This window comes from Felis catus, chromosome C1 (assembly GCF_018350175.1).
Source record: "Felis catus isolate Fca126 chromosome C1, F.catus_Fca126_mat1.0, whole genome shotgun sequence".
Classification (NCBI taxonomy): domain Eukaryota; kingdom Metazoa; phylum Chordata; class Mammalia; order Carnivora; family Felidae; genus Felis; species Felis catus.
Window position 1 is genome coordinate 94,361,164 of NC_058375.1, and position 12,880 is coordinate 94,374,043.

The 12,880-nt window shown below is 42.8% G+C and overlaps 1 long non-coding RNA gene across 1 annotated transcript; it reads left to right on the plus strand.

The window, feature by feature from the left end:
- The first annotated feature begins 11 nt into the window (after window positions 1-11).
- On the plus strand, window positions 12-2,096 carry LOC109502520. The gene is made up of 2 exons (XR_002161160.3): window positions 12-785; window positions 1,728-2,096. It is a non-coding gene; the product is annotated as an uncharacterized LOC109502520 (long non-coding RNA).
- The last annotated feature ends 10,784 nt before the right edge of the window (window positions 2,097-12,880 follow it).

The following is a 12,880-nucleotide window of genomic DNA, read 5'->3' on the forward strand; positions in this document are numbered from 1 at the left end:
TCTCCACCCGCCGCCTCACCCCTTGTGGCCGCCGGTGGTCTTCGCTTTGCGCCTCCGCGTGCCCTCGAGCCCCCGGCGGGCCGAGGCGGCCCTCGGGGAATCCGGCCCCGGGTCAGTGCTCCCCTCGCGTCCGGCCCGCGAGGCTTCTCGGCCGGCCTGGGCCACCCCGCCGCCCCGCGAGCGGCGGCCTTCTCGTCCTGCACGCGCCGCCTGGGCCCGCCCGGGGAGGAGGGCCCCGTGGGGCCGGGGCGGGCGAGGAGGGAGGACGGAGATGCCCTCCGGGCCCGGAGCGTGGTGGAGCGTGGTGGAGCGAGGGAGTGACAGGCCCGGTGGGCGCCCTGGGGGAAGAGGCCAGTCTGCTGCCCACACCCTGAGCCCACTGAAGCTGGAAGACCGCCAGGCCTGGAGCGCTCTGAACAATTTAGCTCCTTGGTGCGTGAGAAGCCCAACGGAGTAATGGGTGCTGATGAGTTTCGCACCCGGAGTCTGAAGAAAATGAGTCATTAAAGGCATTCAGGGACTTTGCTGTGTAGCGAGAGACTAGTTCTCACTAATGTTAATGGCTGAGATTTCAGCCCTTGGGAAGAATCAAGGACCAAGTTCCTGGTTGCGATTGGCGAGGGCAGAGAGGTCTTTAAAGAAGAGCAAGGTTTCCTGTCAGTGGACACAGGAGAGGAAGAGGAGAAGAGAAATTCACATCTCGTCCGAAGTCTGTCGTGGGAAGGACTGGAGCAAGATGGGTACCTAGACCCCTCAACTTAATGTTCCACGTTGCTGGCTTTGTGGTAGGGTTTGCCACGCTCTAGTTGTTACACTGGGAGAACATTCAGCCTGCAATTTGTATCTCTGTTGCTTGATTTTGGCCTGGGGACAACAGTTTTATCCCCTTTGAGCCTAAACTCTCTCTTGAGATTGTTCTGTTTCTAGACATTTTAGCAACTCCAACTTAGAGTCGACCCTAGGCTTTAGAATGCATTTTCTACTGTATCATTCGACTCATTTACAAAAGGGAACTGTTTGGACTACTCCCTCACCCATCATACCTTAGCTAATAATTCTACCACCAGTAACTGCGATTTGTGGTCACTACTTACCACCGCTTGCAACCCAGGCTCTCTAGGGCAGAGAGGAAGTCTTACCCAGTTCATATCCCTAGCAACTACCAAGGTGCCTGATAAATAGTAGGAACTCAGTATGTTTGTTGAACTCCGCAATAAGCAATTCTTTGCATTTCTGTCTGCTCTGGGGTATCAACATTTCTCCTTTCTGAACCCAGGTCCACTGGGATTCCTGGGATGAAGAGTGATGGGAAACAGCTCACGAGGTGTACATTACTCGGTTATTTCACCGAGTAATAGAGAATCTACCGAGCTGTAGATTCCACCTCTGCCTCTTCTGGGTACAACAAGCATTTATGTTCTTTACTGGCCTTTTATCTTTGACTTCACCTCTAGGTCAGTACTAGGCACTGCAGACGGTGACATGTGTTGTAAGATGGTAAAAGGAGACAACTAGGTAAAACAGTCTCACAAAACTAGAACACTGTTTTTGAGCTGGTGATTAGGGTAGCGGTATAATCAATCATTCATATATTTAAAGCTAAGAATAAGACAGCCGGCTTGCTGCAAGGTTGGCTCGTCGAAAGGCAAGGACCCTATTTTTAAAGACCAAATGTTTCATGCACTTCTGTGTCTGACCTAGAAAGTGATTTATTTCTCCATTTGCAGGAATCAGTACTGGAATTAATATTAATCAATGCAAGGGAGACCAGAACAGAGGATGGTCCTGTGATGGATGGTCACAAGCTTCTCCCTGCTGCGAAGTATCTTTCCTTCCGAAACGACTCTTTCCATTCCTTTCATGTATTTGCCTTCTCTGGAAGACTCATTATGAGCTTCTTAGGACAGCCTTTACTTTGTATTTGAGGCCCAGAGAAGTCAGAAAATTTGTTCAAGCCCGCACAGCTAGTTAGGGGCAGAGCCGAGCCTAAAATCTTGGGCCATTTCCAAATCCAGTGTTCGCCCTACTGTATCACACTGTGAAACTCTTGAGTTGATCACTGTGAGTGCTTAATAAATATTAGATTTCTAACAGCAGCCTATTTGCTTCTGATTGCTGACTAGTTCACTTCAATTCATATTTACTTGAACCGAAAACCACTGCCTTCTGACAGCTGGTCTATTGTTTATAGGAAATGAGTTGGTGGGCGAATTCCAGCCCTGTTGGACAGCAGAACCCATCACAACAAATCAATGTCAAAAATAGCACTTCAGGAGGAATACGTGCCACTTATTCAGTACCCCCAGTGGAGTAGCTCAAAGTGATTTGAAAATGTCTCATTAATCCACATGACACCCCTGCGGGATAATAATAATATTATTCTAATGTTTAAGCATAGAAATGTGGCAAAGCCAACAGCGTCTCTGAGCATGTGCAGATTTTCCTCATATTTCAAGTCCTCAATAGTAGACCCTAAATAAAACCATCAGGTTTGCAAGCAGCAAGGGTGAATCTTGGTTTGGGCTTTCTGTGTTGCTCTGGACATGGCTTGAGTTTCTTACTGGTCACAACAGTACTAGGAGTAGCTCGCCGACGGTCTGCCAGATGGTTAGCAGCTTCTGGAATTAGTCCAGAAGTGTTGGAGAGTGGGGCAAGGCAGGTCTAGAAGTTACCACTAATTACAATGATAGATAAATGAATGAAAAAGAAACCCCGCCTGCTATGTGCAGGGCATCGGAGTATGGAGTTTGAATGAGGAGCTTGCCCTCAAAAGACTTACATGGAGTTGCAAAGACAGGATACAAGTTTGTGAAATCTTTACAACAGCATTGTGCCAGAAATGTCACAAGCTGCCCTGTGACTATTTGGTCCCTTCTAGCCAAGCTGCTACTGGCTGTTTCTCATTCATACTAAACTGGTTCCTACCTCAAGGGACTTTGTACTTGTTCTTCCCTCTGCCAGAAACACTCTGCAGGTTTTCGCATGGCTTTTCTCCATTACTTTTGGTCTCCATGTAAAATATCTCGGGGCGCCTGCGTGGCTCAGTCTCTTAAGTGTCCGGCTTCAGCTCAGGTCATGTTCTTGCGGTTTTTGGGTTCGGGCCGCGCGTCGGGCTCCGTGCGGACAGCTCAGAGCCTGGAGCCTGCTTCGGATTCTGTGTCTCCCTCTCTCTCTGCCCCTCCCTGCTTGTGCACTCTCTCTCTCTTTCTCAAAAATAAATAAAATTTAAATAAATAAAAAATAAAAGAAAATGTCTCTTCATCAGGGATAATTTCCCAGACCACAACCGGCTGATTTCAAAGAGTTCCCCTTCCTTCCCCCCCTTGGTAACTTTCTAATCTCTTACCTGCTTTATTTTTCCGTACTCTATTTATTTCTTTGAATTTATATTTTCCATTTATTTGGTCACTTGCTTATTGACGATCTCCTGCACTAAAACATAAACTCCCCAATGGCAGGGTATTGACTTTTTTACTTGTATGTCACCAAAATCTAGACTAATACCTGACACACAAGAGGCGCTTAATCAGTATGTGTTGAATGGTGGAAAGAAAGGTGCAGAGAGAATGCACGAGGCATAGTAAGGTCCAGTGAGTGAATCAGTTTGCTGGTATAGAGGGGTTATTTTGGAGAATTATCTGTCCAGTTCTGGTTCTCTCTCCCAGAACCAACTAGGCTGTGCAGATATGCATTAATTTGTTTTTTAAGTGTCACTTCCTCTTTCTCTACCCTCCTGGATGGGTCTGTCCTGAAGTCTGGAATTTTATTCTAAACTGCCTACTTAGATATTCTTCCTGATGAGACCCCAAACTTAATATTTATAGCACTGAACTCATTATCTTTCTCTCCAACGTTGTTCCTCTTCCTGTTTTTCATACTTCATGCTAGAATACAAAGTCATCCCTCAATCTCTCCTCTGCCCCCCACATCCAGTTGGTCACTTAGTGCTTTCTCTTCTCCATCCAAGTCCCTCTCAAGTTCTGTCCTCACCTCTTCATTCTCACTGCCACTGTCCCAGTTCGGGCTCTCCATTTCATAACAAGCTCCCTGCTTCCAGTCTCTCTTTTATGTATTTCATCACCGGGAAGTGGCTGAGTTATTTCTGTAAAACATAGATTTGGTCACATTGCTCTCTAGTGCTGCCATGATGGCTGAACCCTGGTGCTGACCTGACCTTCTGGCAGCCATCTTCTGTGTTCTTTCCACACCACTTACTGGCCCTTGGACATGCCAGCCACCCCCTTGCACACAGCCATGCATCTGCTCACGCTCTAGCTCACTGGACACCCTTTCCACCTTTTACCCTGGCAAATTCAGTCTTCAAGGCCCAGCTTAGATGTCAACTCTTCTGACACCCCCACCCTCCCAGTCAGCCATGTTTACCACTTCAAAGAAACTCAGCAAAAGTGATTATAAAGGAATTCATGATTTTCTTCCTCATCAGAAGTACTATCGCATTTTGTTCAGAGTTCCATAAGAGGGCTTTACTGTACTATATTTAGTGTGTATGTGATGATCTGTGTCCCTATGAGAGTGTGAACTTCTATTAATAGCTAACATATTGAGCAGTGAACACACAGTAATAAGCCAGGACTCTGCTAAGCACTTTATATGCAGTAATCTCCAACAGCCCTGTGGGTAGGCAATATGACTGCTGTACTATTCTACACCTGGACAAATAGTGTAGGGTGGGAAAAGTCACTTCTGCAAGATCATACAGAATTAGGACATGGCAGAACCAGGATTCGAACGAAGTCCACATTCACAAGCCCATCCCTAGACCACCTTTGCGAGGGTTAGAGGGCTTGTCTCATTCATCTGTGTATTTCCAGTCTCCGATATTGTGCAGGTATATGATAAATGATTTTTGAATAATATAATTTAAGAAAAACAATCACGAAGCACAAATGCTTGTTCACTAAAATCTGATGGATAGACCGTGACAAAGGTGTTAGTCCTGTACCTCAACACCAAGGCTATAAAATGCGCTTTCTTGAATTTGTACCATTTTTTAAGAAGAAAGATGCTAGACACAGGGAAGAGGTTATTCTAGAAACAGATGAAGATACAGGTTCTGCCTGGGGTTAAGATGGCTCTCAGAATGAACCAGCAGTCTAGTCTGTGTTCTCACATGGCAGGGTGATTTTCAGAAAATAACTTCTATTCAGAGAAGACTGGAATTCTGTCAGAAAGTATGGCAGCCGAAGAGATACAAGTATTATGTTAGGCCAAGCATTTAAATAAGTCCCGTGTTTCTTCTTAAGCTTCCGGGTAGGAGAGAGTACAGACACTGAAATACCTGCATGGCTTTTGCTCGTTCTGGTTAATGTATTGAAAAATCAGGCAGTCACACTCCTAATCATGGATGAGCTGTGCAATTAATGAGACAAGCAGTAGAGCCCTCTGTATGTACCAATTATTTGTTGGCAGATGGGCATCTTAACATTTGTAGAGACAATTGAATGGTTTTAGATCACTGCCAAACGTATTAACTTTCTTCTAGCAAGAGGTCCATTACACGTAATACTTTCACCGTGGTTTTTCTCAAAGTGGACGTGATGAAGAATGCTTATTTATTTATTTTTTAATGTTTTTTTAAATTTATTTTTGAGACAGGGAGAGACAGAGCATGAACAGGGGAGGGTCGGAGAGAGGGAGACACAGAATCTGAAACAGGCTCCAGGCTCTGAGCTGTCAGCACAGAGCCCGACGCGGGGCTCAAACTCACGGACCGTGAGATCATGACCTGAGCCGAAGCTGGCTGCCCAACTGACTGAGCCACCCAGGCGCCCTGAAGAATGTTTAAAAATATCTAGAAAACTCCTTGTGTTTCTTCACGTTCCTTGTGTGAAGTACTTGTTGTGAGGCTATGGGTGAACCACAATAAAATTAATTTGGAGAGACAAAAGGGGTGGTTTTAGTCACATGACTGAGTTGATATTAATATGAACTGTTGACCATAAATTGACATGCAGCTGTAAAACTTCAGCAGACATTTACAGGAATCTACTGAAATAGATCGAGGTTTTGAGCAAGGTTTTTTTGTTGTTGTTGTTCTTTGGTTTTTTTTGTATTGCCAATCTGGTGCAAACCAAAGCATATTTTATTAATCTACAGACAAAATGTTACAGTGTGATTACTTTGTCATTGGTTTTGCAATGATGCTGGCAGAGCAACTCAACATGTCTGTAGAATGGTATTACCATTTTATTGACTTTTCATGACAATGGTGATGATATTAATGAAAGCATATAAAGGCCCACGATGAACCAAATAATACTGAGTACTGTAATGACAAAAGAATATGAATGCAACTCTTTGGGGACTTCATCATACCTAAGAAAATGCAATGGATATATTACTTGGTTATAAAACGAATGCAAATAAAACTAAAACATGCTGTGATGTGTCAGACTTTGCCGACCGAAACATAGCTGTAAGTATTGAAAATCTTTATTTATAGTCTCCACTCAGGATAACTCAGTTATTTTTCCCCCCCAACTAGACAATGTGACTTCTATATATTTTTTTATTTTGGATCCAACTGCAACTTTTCAAAGAGTTAAAAGTGCCCTACAAAGAACTCTTATCGTAACCATTTGAAAATAAGTTGCCAAAATTATTTGCCAATAATTTTCAAAACTAAATTGCCTATCACCCTTGAATACTTGAGTGTGTTTTGTGTGTATTCTTGTAGTAACCACAGCGACGCCACTCTAGTTGGGAAACTAACATTTTGCATTGCTACCACCCAATCCTCAGGTCCCATTCAAGCTTACCACTAGGGCAATTCAGTTCTTGAACCAATTCTAAGCAAACTTGTCAGAATATATTAGGAAATCTCACCCTTACCCTTACTCATGGTGGTGGGTCTAGAATCTACCTTGTTGTCCTAAGCCCAAGGCGACCGGGATGCCCTTCCCACCCCCATCCCCCCATTGCCTACACACCTTCAGCCTAGTTCTGGACCCTTGCTATATTTTGCATGACAATAGGATCAAGCCTCTACCTTAACTTGCTACTGTTCTCTCCACTTTGTTCTTTAAGACTGAAGCCCTACCCTGAAACCCAACTGGTTTGTTTAAGATTCTCTCTGTCCTTTTAGCCTTTAGTAGGCTCCCCAAAATCTGAAACCTGCCAGAGACTGGAATTCTTATTTATGCCATATGGGTTTCTTGGAACTTCATAGCTTCTCTGACTACCAGGATTGCCATCACCAGTCCTGTAGCCCTGCATCTTCCACTGGTTTGGACCCCATGAATAATGAGGCTTCCCCAGCTTGTACCCAGATTTCATTCTTTCCCCTAGAACTTTACTATTTTACAAGTTCACCCCCCTCCTTTGGGACTTGTCCTAAGGCTGAATTTATTCCCCCAGCTTCAAATCCCATCATTCCTGGCTTCCCTTTATATCCTTACCAGTCTACTGAGGTCCTAGAATGCCTCATGACTGAGCTACATACATTGGTATGCACAGCTAGAAATGCTAAAACAATTTCAACTGAAGCACACTGTTTATATAGTCACTCAAATGAACAGATGTATAATCACATATAATATATATCAGTTTATTTACAGTTCATGTAAATGTAGATTGGGGATATATAATATAATGTAAATTAAGGTAAGATAATAGATATAGATAGATAAAATGTCCTCATTTCCCACCCCCATCACACTCCATTTGAATTTAGGAATCCACATGTAGGATACCAATCTCAACATGCATGTGAACAGAACTTCCTCCCAAATGCTGTTGTCAAAGATTAGCTTTCAGAAAAAGCCTACTATTTGAGTGTGTTTATCCATTATGTTGTTCAGAACAAGCTCATGGTAAGATGTGCTGTAGTATAGCAGAAAGCGTTTTAGCCTGGGATTCAAACTATCTGGAGTTGAAGTGCCCTTGGGGCGCCTGGGTGGCTCAGTCAGTTAAGCGTCCAACTTCAGCTTAGATCATGATCTCATGATCTCAGGTCATGTCATGGGCTGACAGCTCAGAGTCTGGAGCCTGCTTTAGATTCTGTGTCTCCTTCTCTCTATGCCCTGCCCCCACTCTCTCTCTCTGTCTCTGTCTCTCAAAAATAAATAAAAACATTAAAAAAAAAATAAAGTGCCCTTGACAAAACCACTTGACCTCTGTCTCAGTTTCTCACCCATACAATAAAGAAAATAATATCTGAGTCACATGCTAGGAGAGTTAAGTGAGATTATATATGCGGAAAGTACTCAATTACTGGTCTTGCCTGGAGTAGGTTCTCCGTTGTTTGTTCACTCATACTTTCCACACAACACAAACGCACAAGAGGGGGGAGTGGGTGAGACGCACTAAAATGTTCATACTTCTGATTGCAAAAGGCCACATGTGATGCAAGTCTTTTATCTGTTGTATCTCAAAATAGGACAGGCTTCTCACTTCTGGCTTTAATTAAATGTGGCCCAATAGCATCCACACTTAGCAGGACTTACAAAACTCGTCAGAGAACAAAGGGCATCCTTTAGAATCAGAACTCTGGTATTCCCTGGTTATTAGTACTATCGCATCTGTTTCTTCAAAACTCAGTGCATGGCACTTAGTAGTCACTCAAAAAAATATTTGTTGAAGTAAACATTAAAAAAAAAGATTATCTGGACTAATACATTCATTTTACAGATAGAATGATAATATCTGTATCTCCAGGTATAAGGAACTTCCATCCAAAGTCCAGCATTTAGTGACAGAGTCAGAATAGAATTTAATGTTACTAATTTCCAGCCAAGTTCAAAGAACTTTCATCCATACTTTCCATCTTTTTCAATGTACTCATTCACTCAGCGCATCCCTCCTTTCCTTTCCGCGATATCTATACGTGCCACACATGGGCATCGAAGATGAACGGGATGTGTGTGCTGCTTTTATGTGCCTGTGACATCCTGCCTCACCTGACCTCTTTGGACTCACCCTCAGTCCTGCCTATACCGAGAGCACCTGCTGGACCCCCCCTTTTTTTTTTGCATTAGCTGATTTCTCTGCCTAGATCTTGGGTTCCCTTCCTTTTCTTTCAGCCTTTTCACTCCTACAAAGTTTCTGCAGTTTCCTGACTTATCAGTTCACCCAGGAAGCAGGATTTCTTACCCAGAACTCCTCTACTTTGGACCCCTCCCTAAATCCTCAGGCCAAGTGGAGCTTGAGAGCCTGTGCTTTTGGTGACACATCACCTGCTGGGGAGAACATGCCGACCTCTGCCTTTAACCACCACATCGAAGAGTCTACACTTGGCAAAATCAATGCTACGTGATTCTTAAATGCATTCCAATTGAGGCAGCCACCTCAACAATGCCAGTTTAATGGGACCTGAAGTAGGTCACAAACCCTAATTCTGGTACGCCGTGGTGAGCCCTAATGTATCTGCGTGTGCACCAATGGCCGTCTGTCCCACTTCCTGTCCTGTCCTCTCACCATGCCCTACCGGCATCTGCCACGCTTCTCCTTGAGAGACCAGCTCTGCTACCTGGGTCACCAACTGCTGCCTGAATCCTGCTGAGGGCCACCCTCCTAAAACCATGGCCTCATTGCCTAGCCAATGTCAAGCTGCCTGGATTTCCGCTGCTACATCAATCCCAGTGAGAATATGACTGGACATAGTTCTTCAAGCCATGGATGTAGCTGGTCCCTCTTTCTCTGCAACCATGTTGAGGACATGCCCTTTTAGGTCAGACCCTAGCAGGATGACAGGCTTCAGAGATGGGCACAGGGAACATTGCTTTCTTGCAACAAGGAGAATAAAACAGCAAAATCTGAAAAGAGAGATTTAATTCCCGAGTATCAATATCTGAGAGAGGTAGGAAGTGAATGTGCTGTGGCAATACATATTATTAATGGATATAAGTGCCCAGAAAACACTGGCTCATAGCTTTGGGAGATAATGCACTGCTCAGTACTCCTGACACCCTACTGTAAGGTTGATTTCTAAACAAATGGGCTGAAACTCAATTATCCGTAATTCTGAAGCACAAGAGCTCTGGGCCCACCTCAGCATGAAGAATAAATTCAAAGGTGCCAACTAAAAAGAATATTCCAGATGCTCACAATTCAAATATGTAATCTGAGAGTGTTTTAAGTGCATCTCAGTACTCTAGTGCTTCGTGAATGGTCTGGCTACATTATCAACCCCAGATATTGAGAAACTGAACAGCTCTTACTTTTTATAATGCTACGTGCCTGAGTCAGAGGAAAAGCTGAGGAGGATTAGAATACTGGAATATTCCTTTTTTGGGTCAGTTGTTACTTTTAATACAGTTGTTACTGTATCCGGATAGGCTTTGGAGATTAAAAAAAACTTAAATGATATGCCATGTAAAATATATTGTAAATGGGGTCTTTTGAGTTTATTTTCCTAAGATAACAGGCATGGGAATGGAAAATTGATGGCCAGGCCAAGAAACGTGGTACATTCAGGGTGCCAGGTTTTCTGACTTCACCTGATGAATGATTTCTGGGTTCAGTAAAGCAACATGTTTAGGAAACTCCAAAATAGATTGTTTTTGTAACCTCTCCATCTGGATCATAGAAGCAGTGGCCATGCCTTCCTTATCATTACCTTCCTCAGTGTCCAGTACAGTGCTTTCTACATAGTAGAGCCCCACAGGTATTCATAGAATGTTTAATGAATTACTCGTTTCCTATATTGACCAAAGGAACACACTGATACATTTTAATATAATGTTTTCCTGCCTAAATGCAGTCTTGGCATGGTCTGCAACCACTTATATAATTTCCTCCCATGTTGACATACTTATTTTTTGATGTTTATTTATTTTTGAGAGAGAGAGACAGAGACAGAGACAGAGACAGACAGACAGAGTGCGAGTTGGGGAGGGGCAGAGAGAGGGAGACACGGAATCTGAAGCAGGCTCCAGGCTCTGAGCTGTCAGCACAGAGCCTGACGTGGGTCTCTAACTCACGAACCATGAGATCATGCCCTGAGCCCAAGTCAGACGCTTAACCAACTGAGCCAGGTGCCTCCCATGTTAACATACTTATAATTTGCATCATGTTCCAGCTCTAGGTAACTCTGGGACACAGGGTGATGTGCCAGGTTAATGCTTCTTTTATACCCAAATAGAACCCTCAGGAGAATAAGGTAATGGATTTCAAGCCATGCATTTCAATATGACGATAATATAAAAGCAGACTGATATCTATTTGTAATAATTTTCCCTACATCCTTATCTCCACCCACCCTTCCCCAAGACCTCATACATAGCAGATTTGGTAGGATATTACCAATTTAGATGCCCTTATCCACAGTATGGAATTTGCATAAATGCAGCACAATCCATAACACTCCTGTACAATACAGGGTAGGGAAAAGCAGGACCCTTCTGCTCTGGGGCTAGCACATAAAGCGTTTCAGTTGCTAAGACAGATTAATTCTTTAAAGTCAGAAAACAGCCTTCAACCCCCATCAGCCCAGTTTCTGCCAAATTACCAGAGAGATAAACGCATCATCCTTCGAGGACAGAAGACATGTTGGAAATCAGGTAACTTAATTTCAAATATGAAATATATCTAATTGATTTGCAATACTGTCCCTGGTGTGCTGCCCATTGAGGATGCAATATTTGAAGGTTTCTGGACCTGTGACATCAGCTAAAAAAAAAAAAATCCCATCAGCTGCCACTCTTTCTTAGGGGACAAGAAGACAGAGAAAGCATGAAGGATAATGACGCATGACCACTAACTCCCGTGGGCTGCTGCATTTTATCAACCAGAGACTAGCAGCACACAAACATACGATGGGGCCAATTTTGTCCTCAGCTACAACATCAACTAGTGTATGTAAAATTTCCGAGCTCTTAATGGAAACCCTTATATACAGTTAAGAACTAAACTGAGATTAGGATGTGAGCTGGTCAAAGAAGCTGTCTCTGGCAGGAGATAAACGTGACTGTTAGCCTATCCTTATCTGGCTTATGAAATAATATTACCAAGTAGTGATTTCTTTTCTTTTTGTGGTCTGACTTCAGTCATTTTTCTCCCTAGAAACTGCATTAAGCTGAAGGAATGGAACTTCAATTAACATTATAATAATCCTCGGTGCTGATAGTGCTTTCTAAGCTCATCGCCATTACATTTCGGCATGATGTTTTAAAAGATGCTCAAGAGATTAAAAAATCCTGATTAAATATTTCCAGTTCTTACCAATATAAATCTGTACAGCTTAAATGTATTAACATAACTGCCAAGAATAGCAACATCCACGATAAATATGTTGGATCATTGTAAATTGCTATATTTATCTGATTTATTCTCCTAAATGTTGCCTCTGGCTCTGAAAACAAGACTGTTGGAGAGTTCTGCCTGATATAAAGGCTGTCAGAAATAATTTTGGCTAGCAACATGAGGACCAATTTATATGTCAATTATGCATCTGCCAAGTATTTAGCATAACAAATAAATATAAAATAGAATGTGAGAAGAGGTATATTGTTACAGAAGTAAAAAAACCAAGATCATACTTAAATTAATGGTTGATTAAAATGTGATATTTGTCACGTCTCCTGAAAATTGAATAATCAGCAAGAGGTACTGATACATTTTAGTATTTACAGGTTTTATTTCATTTAAAAGTTGCGATGATGGCTTTTGTGGACGCTTGCTTTCGGAGAAAGGTTTAAGTTCTATTCTACAAATGGGGAAACTGACCTGAACATTAGAGCTACCCTTGGAGGGAGTTGGTTTCATCAAAATCCTCAACTAGCTGTTTGAAATGTAAAAGATTAGGAAGAATATACTTGAAAGTATCAAAGCACCTCACACAATACAGGCTTACATCTGTCTGTGTATCTACAGTGTATCACACACACACACATATATATATATATATATATATATATATATA